This window comes from Mustela nivalis (assembly GCF_964662115.1).
Source record: "Mustela nivalis genome assembly, chromosome: 1".
Lineage (NCBI taxonomy): Eukaryota > Metazoa > Chordata > Mammalia > Carnivora > Mustelidae > Mustela > Mustela nivalis.
In genome coordinates, this window is record NC_139020.1 from 177,098,626 (window position 1) to 177,111,638 (window position 13,013).

Sequence of the window (13,013 nt, forward strand, 5' to 3'; positions counted from 1 at the left end):
AGGACAGTTGGACATGTTACATAAGGCCAGCATCTATTCTAAGACATCCATTGGATCATTCTGATTCGTGAACACAGAGCTTGGCCAGTTGTTCGATATTTTTAAAAATCACACTGCCAAATCGTTGCTTGCCAGTAACGTCCTGGAGCCAAGGGACACTGTGCCAGGGTTAAATTTTCTGATAACTTTCACTTTAAAAAAAGTGGAGTGGCCATTTAACCAGCCTCTCATTCCCTCACACTTGGGGCTTTTGAAATGTGTTTTCATTGGATTTTTTTCTGAAATATCAAAAAGATAGGATCACAAGGAGTAAATAACCAGAGCCACAAGAAGAGTAAAAACAACAATTTACTGAATCTACCACTTATTGGCCACTTTACATATGTTATTTCTAACGGCCACATGAAGAGGTAGGTCTGTTTCTTATTTTACTTACAGTAGGATCCAAGGCTGAGAGAAGCAAAGTGACTTATGAAAGGTCATCGTCTAATAAGCGGCAAACCCCACATTCAAATATAGCACTGCAGTATCTTGTCTCACATGCGGGAAATCCACGTAGAATGCTTCGCTGACGCAGTGGACCTCTGTGGTTTTTGCCACTCAATACATGCATCCCAATCACCTTTCTTTTGCTAACAGGACATAGATATTCCTCTGGGGTGTTGTCTTCTCCCTAATTCTCATTCCAGGTGTTTGGGAGCTACAGTGACTAACTCATTCATTGAACAAATATTTTTTTATTTTTTTAAAAAGATTTTATTTATTTATTTGACAGAGATCACAAGTAGGCAGAGAGGCAGGCAGAGAGAGAGGAGGAAGCAGGCTCCCTGCTGAGCAGAGAGGCCAATATGGGACTTGATCCCAAGACCCTGGGATCACAACCTAAGCTGAAGGCAGAGGCTTTAGCCCACTGAGCCACGCAGGTGCCCCTGAACAAATATTTTTTTAAAAATTTATTTATTTATTTTAGAGCTAGAGCGAGCGAGAGAGAGCACACCCATGTGTGAGTGGTGGGGGGAGACAGAGGGAGAGAGACAGAGGGACTCTCCAGCAGACTCCCCACTGAGCACAGACCCTGAAGCTGGACTTGATCCCAGGACCCCGAGATCATGACCTGAACCAAAATTAAGAGTCCAGCCTCGGGGTGCCTGGGTGGCTCAGTGGGTTAAGGCCTCTGCCTTCGGCTCAGGTCATGGTTCCAGGGTCCTGGTATTGAGCCCCACATCGGGCTCTCTGCTCGGCAGGGAACCTGCTTCCTTCTCTCTCTCTCTCTTTCTGCCTACCCATGATCTCTATCTGTCAAACAAATAAATAAAAAATCTTAAAAAAAAAAAAAAAAAAGAGTCTAGCCTCAACTAGCTGGGCCACCCAGGTGCTCCTGATTCAAGAAATATTTATTGAGAGGAGTTGAGACATTGAGCAGGGATCAAGATGGTGAGGATACTGCTCCAGGAAAGCTTTTCTATTTTCTATTTTCGGGAGTGGGAGAGGCAGATAATAAACAAGTAGCAAATACTCAGCGTAATTTCAATTGATAATAAGTATTAAAAAAAACCATAAAACAGGGTAATGGGAATATAAGAGTAACAAGGAGCAGAGGGTGACCAGGGTCAATGAGAGGTGGTAGCCTTTGTGTTAGGTCACATTTCCACCTGACTTGAGCTTGGAAGGGCACGTGGCCCCCAGACCACGGGTAGCCATCTTGCCCATCCCTGGGGCCAGAGAATAAAGCCAGTGTGGGGGATGGACAGAGAAGGGAGAGGAGAGAGAGAGGGTTTTGGGGATCTCTTCAAGCCTCTGAATCATGCTGTATGTGAAGTGAGACCTGCTCCCTAAACTTGTGTGCAAGGGGGCCTATAGATTTTTTTTTTCTTGAGGGAGTTTGGTCATTTTGTTTTCTATTTCTTTCTTTCTTTCTTTTTTAAAGATTTTATTTATTTATTTGACAGGGAGAGACACAGCGAGAGAGGGAACACAAACAGGGGAGCAGCAGAGGGAGAGGGAGAAGCAGGCTTCCTGCTGAGAGGGAACCAGATGCAGGACTCGATCCCAGGAACCTGGGATCATGACCTGAGCCGAAGGCAGATGCCCAATGACTGAGCCACCCAGGCACCCCTGTTTTCTGTTTCTTGCACCAGAAAGAATCTTGTGTTTTTACAGCTGCATGTTCAGACTCATCACTATCTGGCATATAAACCTCCTTCACTACTGGCAGATGTGGGTAAATTTTGATAGATCAGCAGATGACCAAATACATAGATGATCGTGAGAGAGCTTATAGGCTGATTCATAGAGAAGAGATGCAAGGCACTGATTGTTCACGTATAGAGAAAAGGATCTGAAAGGTCCACCTTCAACTCTTCACATGGGATAAGAGGTAGGGGATTTCACTTTTTAATTATTAACTGCTAGGATGTTTGCATTTAAAAGCAAGCATACATCACTTTTAATATTTAAGAAACTGCAGCTCTGGAAGGCTATGGACAGAGAAGCCTGTGGAAGGGTAGTGAACAAGGCCCTCAGGAACATGCCTACAACATGTAAAAGGAGGGGTTGGAGGGCTGTCACTCTGTGTAGCTGCCAAGGGCTGCTATTCTTGGGACTACTCAGCAAAGAAGGGACTGCCTGGCTTTTTTTCCTCTAGAGCTTCCCAACATTTTTCTTGTAAGGGCAGCTGAAAGATGATAACGTCTGGCTCATAAAGAAATAAGGGCACATGAATTCAGAAGTTTTTTCCTGGGCACTGTGTTCACCCTGGACCCTGCTTAATTCTCCTAAGAGCTTATGAGATCCATTTTTTTTTTTTCCAAAATAAGTCGTCGTCTTCTTCTTTTTTTTTTTTTTTTAAGATTTTATTTATTTATTTGACAGACAGAGATCACAAGTAGGCAGAGAGGCAGGCAGGGAGAGAGGGGGAAGCAGGCTCCCTGCTGATGCGGGGTTCGATCCCAGGACCCTGAGGCCATGACCTGAGCAGAAGGCAGAGACTTAACCCACTGAGCCACCCAGACACCGCATCTGGTTTCTTTGGGTGGAACCTATTCACTGAGCAACAGCAGGCCATGGTTACAGTACAGAGGCTCTTTCTACTGAAAACCCATGATCCCTCAGGGCACCTGGCTGGTTCACTTGGTGGAGCATGTGACTCTTGATCTCGGGGTTATGAGTTTGAGCCCCATGTTGGGCACAAAATTTACTTAAAAAACAAAAAAAACAAAACAAAACGAAAAAAGATAGGACTCTTAAAGTGCTTCTCCTTCATGCCTAAGGAATTGTATCTATCTCAAAGTTCAGAACCTTCACCAACATTATTACAGATGTTTATTTCAGTTTTAAAATACAGAAATTATGGAGTGCCTGGCCAGCTCTGTTGGTAGAATGTGGGACTCAGGATCTCGGCGATGTGGGTTCGAGCCCAACACTGGGTGTAGAGTTTACTTTAAAAATGAAAGCTTTAGGGATACTGGGGTGGCTTAGCTGATTAAGTGTCCACCTCTTGATTTCAGCTAGGGTCATGGTCTCAGGGTTGTGGGATCAAGCCCTGCCTTGAGCTGCATGCTGCACTTGAACCAGCTTAAGATCTTCTCTCTCCTTCTCCCTCAGCCCTTCCCCTCACCCCACATGTGCATGCTCTCTCTCAAAATAATTAACTAATTAATTAAAATCTTTAAAAAATAAAATAGGGTGCCTGGGTGGCTCAGTGGGTTAAGCCGCTGCCTTCGGCTCAGGTCATGATCTCAGGGTCCTGGGATCGAGTCCCACATCAGGCTCTCTGCTCAGCAGGGAGCCTGCTTCCTTCTCTCACTCTCTATCTGCCTGCCTCTCTGTCTATCAAATAAATAAAATCTTAAAAATAAATAAATAAAATAAAATATCTTTAGAACTTATAATTATCCTCTTATTGTGTCTGAATTTTGCTTGCTTTCTCTTTAGTAGGTTTCTTTTTAGAGAATAGCTTTGGCAATCATTTTGGGATGTCCTTTCTCTTAGATACTTCCATTAGATCATGGATTGTTCCTAAATCATAATCCTAGGTGAATGCTGTTTCTTAGAAGAGTCCAAAGTCCCACATAGATTCCAGCTTTGCTTTTTAAAGCAAGGAACAAAATTTTATGACAGTCTTTTCAGAAAACTCTTGAAAATTCTGTGATAGAATCAGTCATCATTGCTCCTTTCAACTTAGGAAAAAAATAATTACTTCTCTATAGCAGATTCCATTTGGACCCAAATAAATTGTGAGCTAAAGCCTTCTAAAGCTGTAGCTACTGAAACATTTCCCCCTTGCAATTGGAATTTTTTATTTAATCGCTTTGCCCAGAGAAAATGAAAAGGCCAACTCCAAACAGGGAAGGTTGGATAATCACAAATTCCAACTTTAAGGAATCTGAATTAATGAGATTTCATGGGATTTTTCTTACCAAGGAAAACTACCACCTTCCTCCCAAGGGGTCTGTGATGCTTATAACTTTACTTACAGGCTTACAATACCATTCCCTAGAGAAGGAATTATGGTCAGACTTTAATTTGGATCAACAGATAAAATTAGAAAATCTCTTGAGGGAAATGTCATTCATTATTTACAAATGTACATAATTAAAGGAAGAAGTTATGTACAGGAAAAGACTATAGTGTCTGTAGAGCAAAGGCTTAAATATAAGTAGAATTCCCTGGAATCTCACCAGGTGCATGCCTGCAACAGATTAAAGTCTACAACTTGGGAGCACCTGGCTGGCTCAGTTGGTAAAGCATGCAACTCTTGAGCTCAGGGTTGTGAGTTCAAGCCCCACATTGAGTGTAGAGGCTATGTAAGAAAAAATTCAATTCAATTAAAAAAGGACAAAAATTTTGAAAAATGAAGTCTACAATTAAAAAAAATAGCTTGAGGTAGACACACCACACTGTAATCTTGTGTATTTCTCTGCAGATCAAGGAGAGAGATGGTTATTGAGGAATAGTTTACCTTGATAGAAGAGATTGCTTGTGTTTGGTTATTTACATAATAAACACAGCAGATATTGATAGGCTTTTTGGCCACCCAGCAACTAGAACGGCTTCCCTATATTTGTAGAATTTCTCATCCTATGGGTCTGAATATGCCTAAGCCAGAAACTCATTTTCTGAACCTCCTTTGTAACTAAGTGTGGTAATCGGAGTTTTCCAGAGAAACAGAACCAGTGGGATAATACATATTATATATATGCAGGTGTATCTATAAACATAGATATATCTGTCAGTATATCTATTGGTATATCTATCTATCTGTTGAGAGGGGGGTGAGGAAGGAAGAGAATGAGGGAGTTTAAGGAATTGGCTCACATGATTATGGATAATAAGGGAAGAGCCAGTGTTGCAATTCAAGTCCCAAAGCCATCTGCTGGCAGAGTAGTTTCTTTTTGGGGGGATGTCAGTCTTTTGCTCTATTTAGACTCTCAACTGATTAGATAAGGCCCATCATCACATTATGGAGGATAATCTGATTTAAGCAGACACCTCTGATTTAAATGTTTATCTCATCCAAAAACACCCTCACAGAAAAATCCAAAGTAGTGGTTGACCAAATATATGGGCACTGTGACCCAACAAAGTTGACACATAAAATTACCCATCACAATAAAGTATAAACATTTGACCCAACCCTTACACAGGCTTTGGTTTGGAAGTAAGTACATATAAAATCCATTCTTTACGTGGGGTAGCGGTGAAGACATCCCACTTACAGAGGCAAGACAGTGAAGACATCCCACTTACTGCCAGTGGCAGTCCCTTTTTCCTACAGTCTCTGGGGTATGTGCTAGCAATGATAGCAGAAGGGTCTCCACAGGAGCGGTCATGGCTTTGTCTCATTCTTTAGTCCTCCCAGGAATTCAGTGAACTACCTAATTCCTTAAATACGTTCCTCTTCTGTTTAAACTAGCTGGGGTGGATTCTGTTGTTTACAGCTAAGATCTCTGAAATTCAATAATCATGTTGTATTAGTTATTACTGCCTAATAAATTACCCTAGAACTTAATGGCTTAAAACAGTAACAGACATTTAGTATATCCCAGATTATCTGTAGGTCAAGAGTTTGGGAGTAGCTTGGCTGGGTGGTTCTGGCCCAGGGTCTCTCAGGGGGTTGCAGTCATTTTCTTGGCCAGCACAGTCATCATCTGAAGGCTTGACTGGGGCTGGAGGACCTACTTTCTAGATGGCTTATTCACATGCCTGGTCAGTTGGTGCTGGCTGTTGGCAAGAGGACGCCATTCCTTTTGTGTGGACCTCTCCATATAGCTTCTTGAGTGTTCTCATGGCACGGAGGCTGTCTTTCCCCAGAGAGAGTGATCCAAGAGAGAAAGGTGGATGCCACAATGCTCTTTATGACCTTGGCTATGTGAAATCACATGCTATTAGTCCATCCCATTCTATTTGTTATGAGAAAGTCACTAGGTCCAGCTCTATTCAAAAGGAGAAAAATCCATTTCTACTTTTTGAAGGTGGGGAAGTGTGGGAATACAAAAGAATCTGTAGATGTATTTTTAAATGTTCTATGGTAGCCAGGTTCAAGTTGGCCCCCCAATGATCTTCACCACCTAATATTCACACTCTTGTGTATTTTTGTCCTATACTCTATCACAGTTGTTCTCTTTGACCAATGGTCTATGGAGAAGTGGTGGTGTGTCACTTTTGATATTAGGCTATAAAAAGCTCCCACCTCTCTTGTTCTTCCTCTTTCTCCCTGCCTCTCTTGCTCCGGAGGAAGCAAGCAACCATGCAATGAGTGGCCTTATGGAGTAGTCCATCAACTAGAGCATCCAGCTACCAGCCAGCAAGGAACTGAGGCCAGCCAACAGCAAGGTGGAAACATCCTCCAGCCCTCACTGAGCCCATGAGACTGCAGATTCAGGTGACAATTCACACCCTCATGAGACTTCTTAAGACCTTGAGCCAGAACCATTCCGCTCCTGGATTCCTGACCTGAAGAACCATTGGGAGATCATGTTTGTTGCTTCAAGTTTCTGAGGCTTGGGGGTGATGATTTTTTTTTTTTTTTTTTTTTTTTGATGCTGTAGTAGATAATGAGTACTTCTCCGGACATGTAGCACTATCTAAGCACTATCTAAACTAAGGTTTGCATGTGTATGTGTGGTGATTGTGAGTGTGTGTGGTGAGTGTGAGTGTGTGTGTGCCTTAAAAAGAGAGTGAGAGAATAAAATATAGCTCTACTTAAGTCAACAAAGGCAGGCATGACTATCTTTCAGTCCTCACAGAGTATTCTGATGTTCTCTAGCCACTTGGAAAATCTCAACTAAATCTGAAGTTTAAATTGTTCTTTTTTAAGACTGGAGGCTGCTGCTTACCAAGCTGTTGCCACCAATGTTATGCCAAGCAAAGCCTGGGCAGCCCCTCCCTCAAAATGGTGGGTTGGGGCCATATTGGGCTCCAGTGTGTATTAACAGGCCCTATGCTTCAAAAGCAGCAGTGATTCCTCTTTTATCTTCTACTTAGCCTCATTGCTTTAGAAAGTCTGTAGTTACATACTACAACAAGCACCTTGTGGGTGATTCCATCGTATTTTTAGATTTAATAATGAAAACAGACATATAATCTATATATTTTTTCAGTTATTCAAGATAATACAGCCTCCATTTTTTTCAGTGAACATTAGATGAGGACTACCATGTGTCAACACCGGCTCAGGCCCTGGACACAGACTTTAAATGTTCTCACACTGCAGGAAGAGAGCACTTGCCATTGGGGCCATGGTGATTCCATGACGGGAATGATAAAGCCCTCCTCTTCTGTTTGGCGAAAAAGCCAGCAGCCTGACTCCAAGGAGCCCCACAGGGTAACATGTGAATTCCCCCAGGTCCAGGTTCTGGTCATAGAGTTTTGTAAGCAGCACCCTGGGAGCAATTTGTGTCCATAAAAGGGAACATCTATTACCCACACTCATGAGACTCTTGCATAAACCAGAAGGTCAGTTTATTAATTTACAATGAAAATTCTAACTATCACAGGGACCAGGACACTCCTGGTTGCATGTCAAGCCTTCTTCCCTCCTCCCAGCCTCTCCTCTTCCCTTACTTTCATCCCTACTCTGATGAACACGTCGTGAGCATGTCCCATGAGCCAGGCAGAGGGCTGAAGGCTGGAGGAACAGTGGCAGGTGGAACCAACAGAGTTCCTGCCCTCGGCCTGAGAGGTAGAAGGAAACCCTCATTGAGACGCTCACACAGATGAATGTCAGGTCCCTTTGTGTTTCGTGGAGCCCTTTGAGACTATTATGACCATGAAGGTTCCCGTCGTCAGGACAAGGGGCACTCTCAAACACACACAACACGGTGCACACAATTTCAGGGGATTCTTAGTCACCCTGAAATCCATCTGGAAGTGTGGGGCACAGAAATATCCCCCCTCTGTTGGCAGAACTACATGGGAAACAGCCAAGTCATACCTGGAAGTTTGCTTCAAGATGATGGAGTCAAAACAAGGTGTTACTGAGGTGAATTGAATGTTCAAGGGCATTAGGCTAAGATTGTCCACAACACGTCATAAATGGCTTTGCCACTTGAGATACTCCCTCCATTGGAGGTCTCCCCCGACCTGGAGCAATGCATGAATGGAGTCCTGTCAGCATTGACCTCTCTTCTCCAAGTGAACAAAGCTGACCAAACCCCACTTTGCTGACTAGTCTCTCTTTACATAGGCCAATACCTTGATCCACCAAGAGCCAACATACCTAACCTTGGAGTGATACAGTGGCCTTCAGAGAACTCCACATATCTTGTCTCTGATCCATCATGAATAGATTGAAAGCTTATCTTGGTGAAGAGCTGTATCTTTATTACTTGCAAGTTCTTAGAAGCTGTAGTATTCTGGGCCCCTGCAACTTCCAGCTGGCTATTCCAAGAGCATCTGGAACGTAAGAAAAGGCAGACACCTGGCTCATCAAAATCCTCGCCAGCCTACCTTTCTTCTCCCCACAAGATAAAGCAGGAGTTGACAAACTTTGTCTGTAAAAAGAACCACACAGTAAATATTTTAGGTTTCTTTCGTAACTATTCTGTTGTTGAGTGCAAAAAGCAGTTGTAGGTAATACATCTATGAACGAGTACAGTTGTGTTCCAACAAAACCTTCATTACAAAGAGCATTGGGCTGGCCAGATCTGGCCTGTGGTCTGTAGTTTGCTGACCCTGGTCTAGGAGATGATCATCTTCTGGACGGCTTTTCTCCAGCTCCCTCTGCTCTCCTTCACTGGTCTTCCTGAAGGATTTATTTCCACCATATTTCAGAGGATTTGACAGAGAAAATAGTCCTTCTGTGGAAAGAGCAAATAGAAGATTGCTTTCAGCTGAGAAAGGCTCCGTGGCCTCGGTGCTCAGTCCTTCCTGATGTGTACAGCGTGCAGAAATGGTGGGGAAGAAACATCAAATGAACTTGGGGAAACGTGAAGAACGTTTATCCAAAGAACAGAAGGTTCCAGCAAGGCACCAGGAATGGTTAAGAGCACTACCTCTTCAGTTAGATAATGACATTAATAGTAACAACAACACAACACATATAACATGATTGAACACTGATCCTGTGCCAGACATTCTTCCAGGTGTTTCTCTAGATATCCTATGCGGTGCTGGGTTTGCCTTCCAGCCGCACATACTTGTGTGACACGGCCTCACCTCTCCTGCCTTAGCTGTGTTAGTTTCTCCATCCATTAAAGGAGGGTGTGAAGTAACCTATGGAAAGCACTCAGCCAGCACCTGACACCCCCTAAGTGCTCAGGGAGAATTAAACGTTTGTTATTCAGATCTGCAGTGGTTGGGGGTGGGGGGGATGGGCAGGCTTGTTCTCTGTACCCCAGAGCTTAGCAACAGCCAGGTGAAGGAATCACTGGAACCTCAGGAAAGAGAGACTCCACCCCCAGGAGAAGCTTGCTGACCCAGCGCTTCCAGAATACAGAGTACTGTGGGAAGGCTGTAGATTGTTGTTTTTTTTTTTCCTTTTTTAAAGATGTTATTTGTCAGAGAGAGAGAACCAAGAGTACAAGCAGGGGGAGCCGCAGGCAGAGGGAGAAGCAGGGAGCATGGAGCCCGATGGGGGCCTCAATCTCAGGACCCTCAGATCATGGCCTGAGCCACAGGCAGACCGTTGACTGACTGAGTGGCCACCCAGGTGTCCCTGTTGTTATTGTTGTATTTTAGATGTCCTTTATTCATCTGAGAGACAGAGAGCCCCTACAAGCAGGGGGAGGGGCAGAGAGAGAAGCAGGCTCTCTGCCAAGCAAGGAGCCTGACCTGGGGCTCTGCCCCAGGACCCTGGGATCAGGATCTGAGCTTAAGGCAGATACTTAACCAAATGAGCCACCCAGCGACCCCTCCACCCTGTCCCTACACCCCACCCTGTCCCTACACCCCTACCTGCCCTGGTTATAGATTCTTGAAGAAAGTGTTCTGTAGTGAAACAGACTTGAGAAATTTTCAAGTAAGCAAAATTAAACAAGTGTCTCAACATTGTATTTCTTAAAGCCCTGCATATACTACTGTGGTATAAATCACTAAGAAGGTACTATCATAAACAGCTTTTCCCAGATGTATTTATCCACCAGTTGTTTCTTGCCTCCAGGGAGTCCTTGAGGATTGGTTTGTCACAGAAAATGCTTTAAGAAGATAGAGCTGGAAATGTGAAAATTGATTGGCTAAAGGAGGTAGTGAGCTCCTCATTAAGGGATGTGTGCAAACAAAGGCCAGATGCTCAAGGACAGGCGTGTGGAAGGGATCATCTCCTGGTAGATGACAAGGGGACCAAGGGAAGTGAAAGGTGCCTGCCTGTCATTCCCTGCAGGGGGTCTTTAGGCTCTGGGGGCTGTGCTGGATTTCTGTTTCAGCCCTGGAATTTTGGATTTGACTTTGATTGATACCAAGAAAGGAGCCTTTTGGGGTGAAGGGAGGTGCTGAGTGTTCCGGTTGTCCCAAGTAATGAGGCTGACCACCCCCTGGCTTTGGGGTCCTCTTAGTCTGCTAGGGATCAAGGTGTGGGTCACCAAGGGCAGTGAAATCACATTGTCTGACATAAGGTAGGAGCTCAGGAAATGTTCCTCTTTGTGATCCATTCTAAGTGTTCTGAGATGTCACTAGCCAAGGGCAGATGACATGAACTGAATCCTCTGTTCTGGCTTTGCCACCTTCCAGCGGGGTGGTCCATGCAGCTCCACCTCTCTGGGCCTCCAGTTCCTCATCTGTAAAATGGGAATAATAATCAGTTCTTCTTCATCCTGTGATGAGGATCCCTAGGCTCTCGGCTTTCGCTGGACACAACACCACGCATCGAGGCTCCGGCTGCCCTCAGGGCAGGGCACACAGCACCATCTCAGAAACTTTAAGCATCTGCCCCCAGGAGCAGTCTCCAGTCAGAGGCAGCAGGCTCGGGGTGACAAATGGCCCATCAGCCCGGTCCTGAAGGCAGGCAGTTCTGGGAGGAGGTTTGGAGGGGTCACCTTACTAATTCACCTTGTATCAACATTTCCCCATTCCTGGCTATCTTTCACCGCTCCCTCCCCCAGCTCCTGAGATCATCTCTTAAAGAAACTTAGATCCTAGATCCTAAGATCCTAGATCCTTTTCTCGGGCTTTGGTTTTGGGGGAACCCAAATGAAGACAGGATGTCTGGCTATGGTAAATGCTCAGGAATTATTCACTGTTACTGAAAAGTTGAGCCTGGCCCACCTTCTGATCTCCATCCCACTACCACCCACGTGTAAGTGCGTACACAGGCACACACACACACGCACACACACATTCTTTCACCAGTGACTCTAAGGCTACTGGATGTCTTGTGCTCTCAATCCTGGTTAAGACGTGCTAAAATTTCCCGTCCACCCAGAGCAGTAGGAGCAATCTGGTGACTAAAACCCTTCCAATCCCCTTGTTTTCAACTCAGTGTGGACCCAACTACAAGATGTTATAGGCTAAAATCAGGATTATTCTCTTTCTACTTGACCAGTCCTGTTCTCCCATTCTCCTACCACTCTTTGCTCCTTGCTGGAATTTTCCCGGTCATCTCTAGAAACCAGTTCGGAAGCTGACTTTGTTGACAAAGGCCAGGAACACTGAACACAAGCAGGGGGCTGTTTTCGAGAACTGGAGATGTGTGTGGTCATCAAAGAAGGTATTTGTCCAGAGGAGTGGCAGGGATGTACCTTCTGCTTCTGACCTCCCTTGTGGGAGTAACTAGTTCTAGAACTTTTTTCTGCACAATGAGCAGAGCTTGTCTGCTTATGACACTGGAGTCCCACCTGCAGCGCCCACCCCACACCCTGGCCATTTAATCATTTCTCAGGTTCAAGGAATGTCTTTGTTAAAAACTCACAGTTCGTTTGTTATCACGCTTCTCAACTTCCTGGACAACGGGGTACTTTGTAGGAACCCCAGACCATTATGACTCTGTTGGAAACCCCCTCCCCAGCTCCCTCTCTGTGCTGCCCCTCTCTCCTCAGGAGCACAGTGTGAAGTGTCCTTGGCAGTCCCCGCTCAGGGACTGCTCAGCCGCATATCTGGGCGTGCCCCCTCCCAGGCCCTGCTGAAAGCATTGTGCGTTAGTTGGAGGAGTTTTCCAGTAACAGGGGGTGACCTACAAATGAATAAGTTATCTCTTGATCTAGTTTACTAGGTAATGATGACAGAGAATGTTCATTTACAGTAAAGCAGAGAGAACAGTTTGGTATTACAAACATGAACAGAGGCACAGAGGAGGAGACTGGGCCTCAGGGGTAGAAAGTTCTGAGATCGAATCTAGCTGTCACACTTAACTTGCTGTGTGTTTTGGGCAACTTGCTGAACATCTCTGGGTATCAATTTCTTAATCATTATAAAGAGGGCAGATTATACTATGCAGACATCTTTTTTTTTCCTTTTTCTTCTTTTCTTCTGTCTGTCCATAGGAATGGTGGAAGTTAGAATATTCCTTGAGTGGGGCCCAGGCCTGGCCAATAAAACAGGCAGGATTCCTTCTTAGGATTGTGAACATTTTATTGATTGAT

At 44.6% G+C, this 13,013-nt stretch overlaps 2 long non-coding RNA genes across 4 annotated transcripts in view; one reads left to right on the plus strand and one right to left on the minus strand.

Moving 5' to 3' along the window:
- Positions 1-7,064, plus strand: part of LOC309847616 — a 141,235-nt gene extending 134,171 nt beyond the window's left edge. For all 3 annotated transcript variants that reach the window (XR_014302520.1, XR_014302521.1, XR_014302522.1), the window contains one exon: positions 6,740-7,064. This is a non-coding gene — a long non-coding RNA (uncharacterized lncRNA). The remainder of the gene's footprint in view (positions 1-6,739) is intronic.
- Positions 7,065-8,809: 1,745 nt separating this feature from the next.
- Positions 8,810-12,174, minus strand: LOC309844694. Its single transcript, XR_014300826.1, has 4 exons — positions 12,061-12,174; positions 11,160-11,213; positions 9,174-9,299; positions 8,810-8,895 (listed from the first exon to the last, which is right to left on the minus strand). It is a non-coding gene; the product is annotated as an uncharacterized lncRNA (long non-coding RNA).
- Positions 12,175-13,013: the final 839 nt, after the last annotated feature.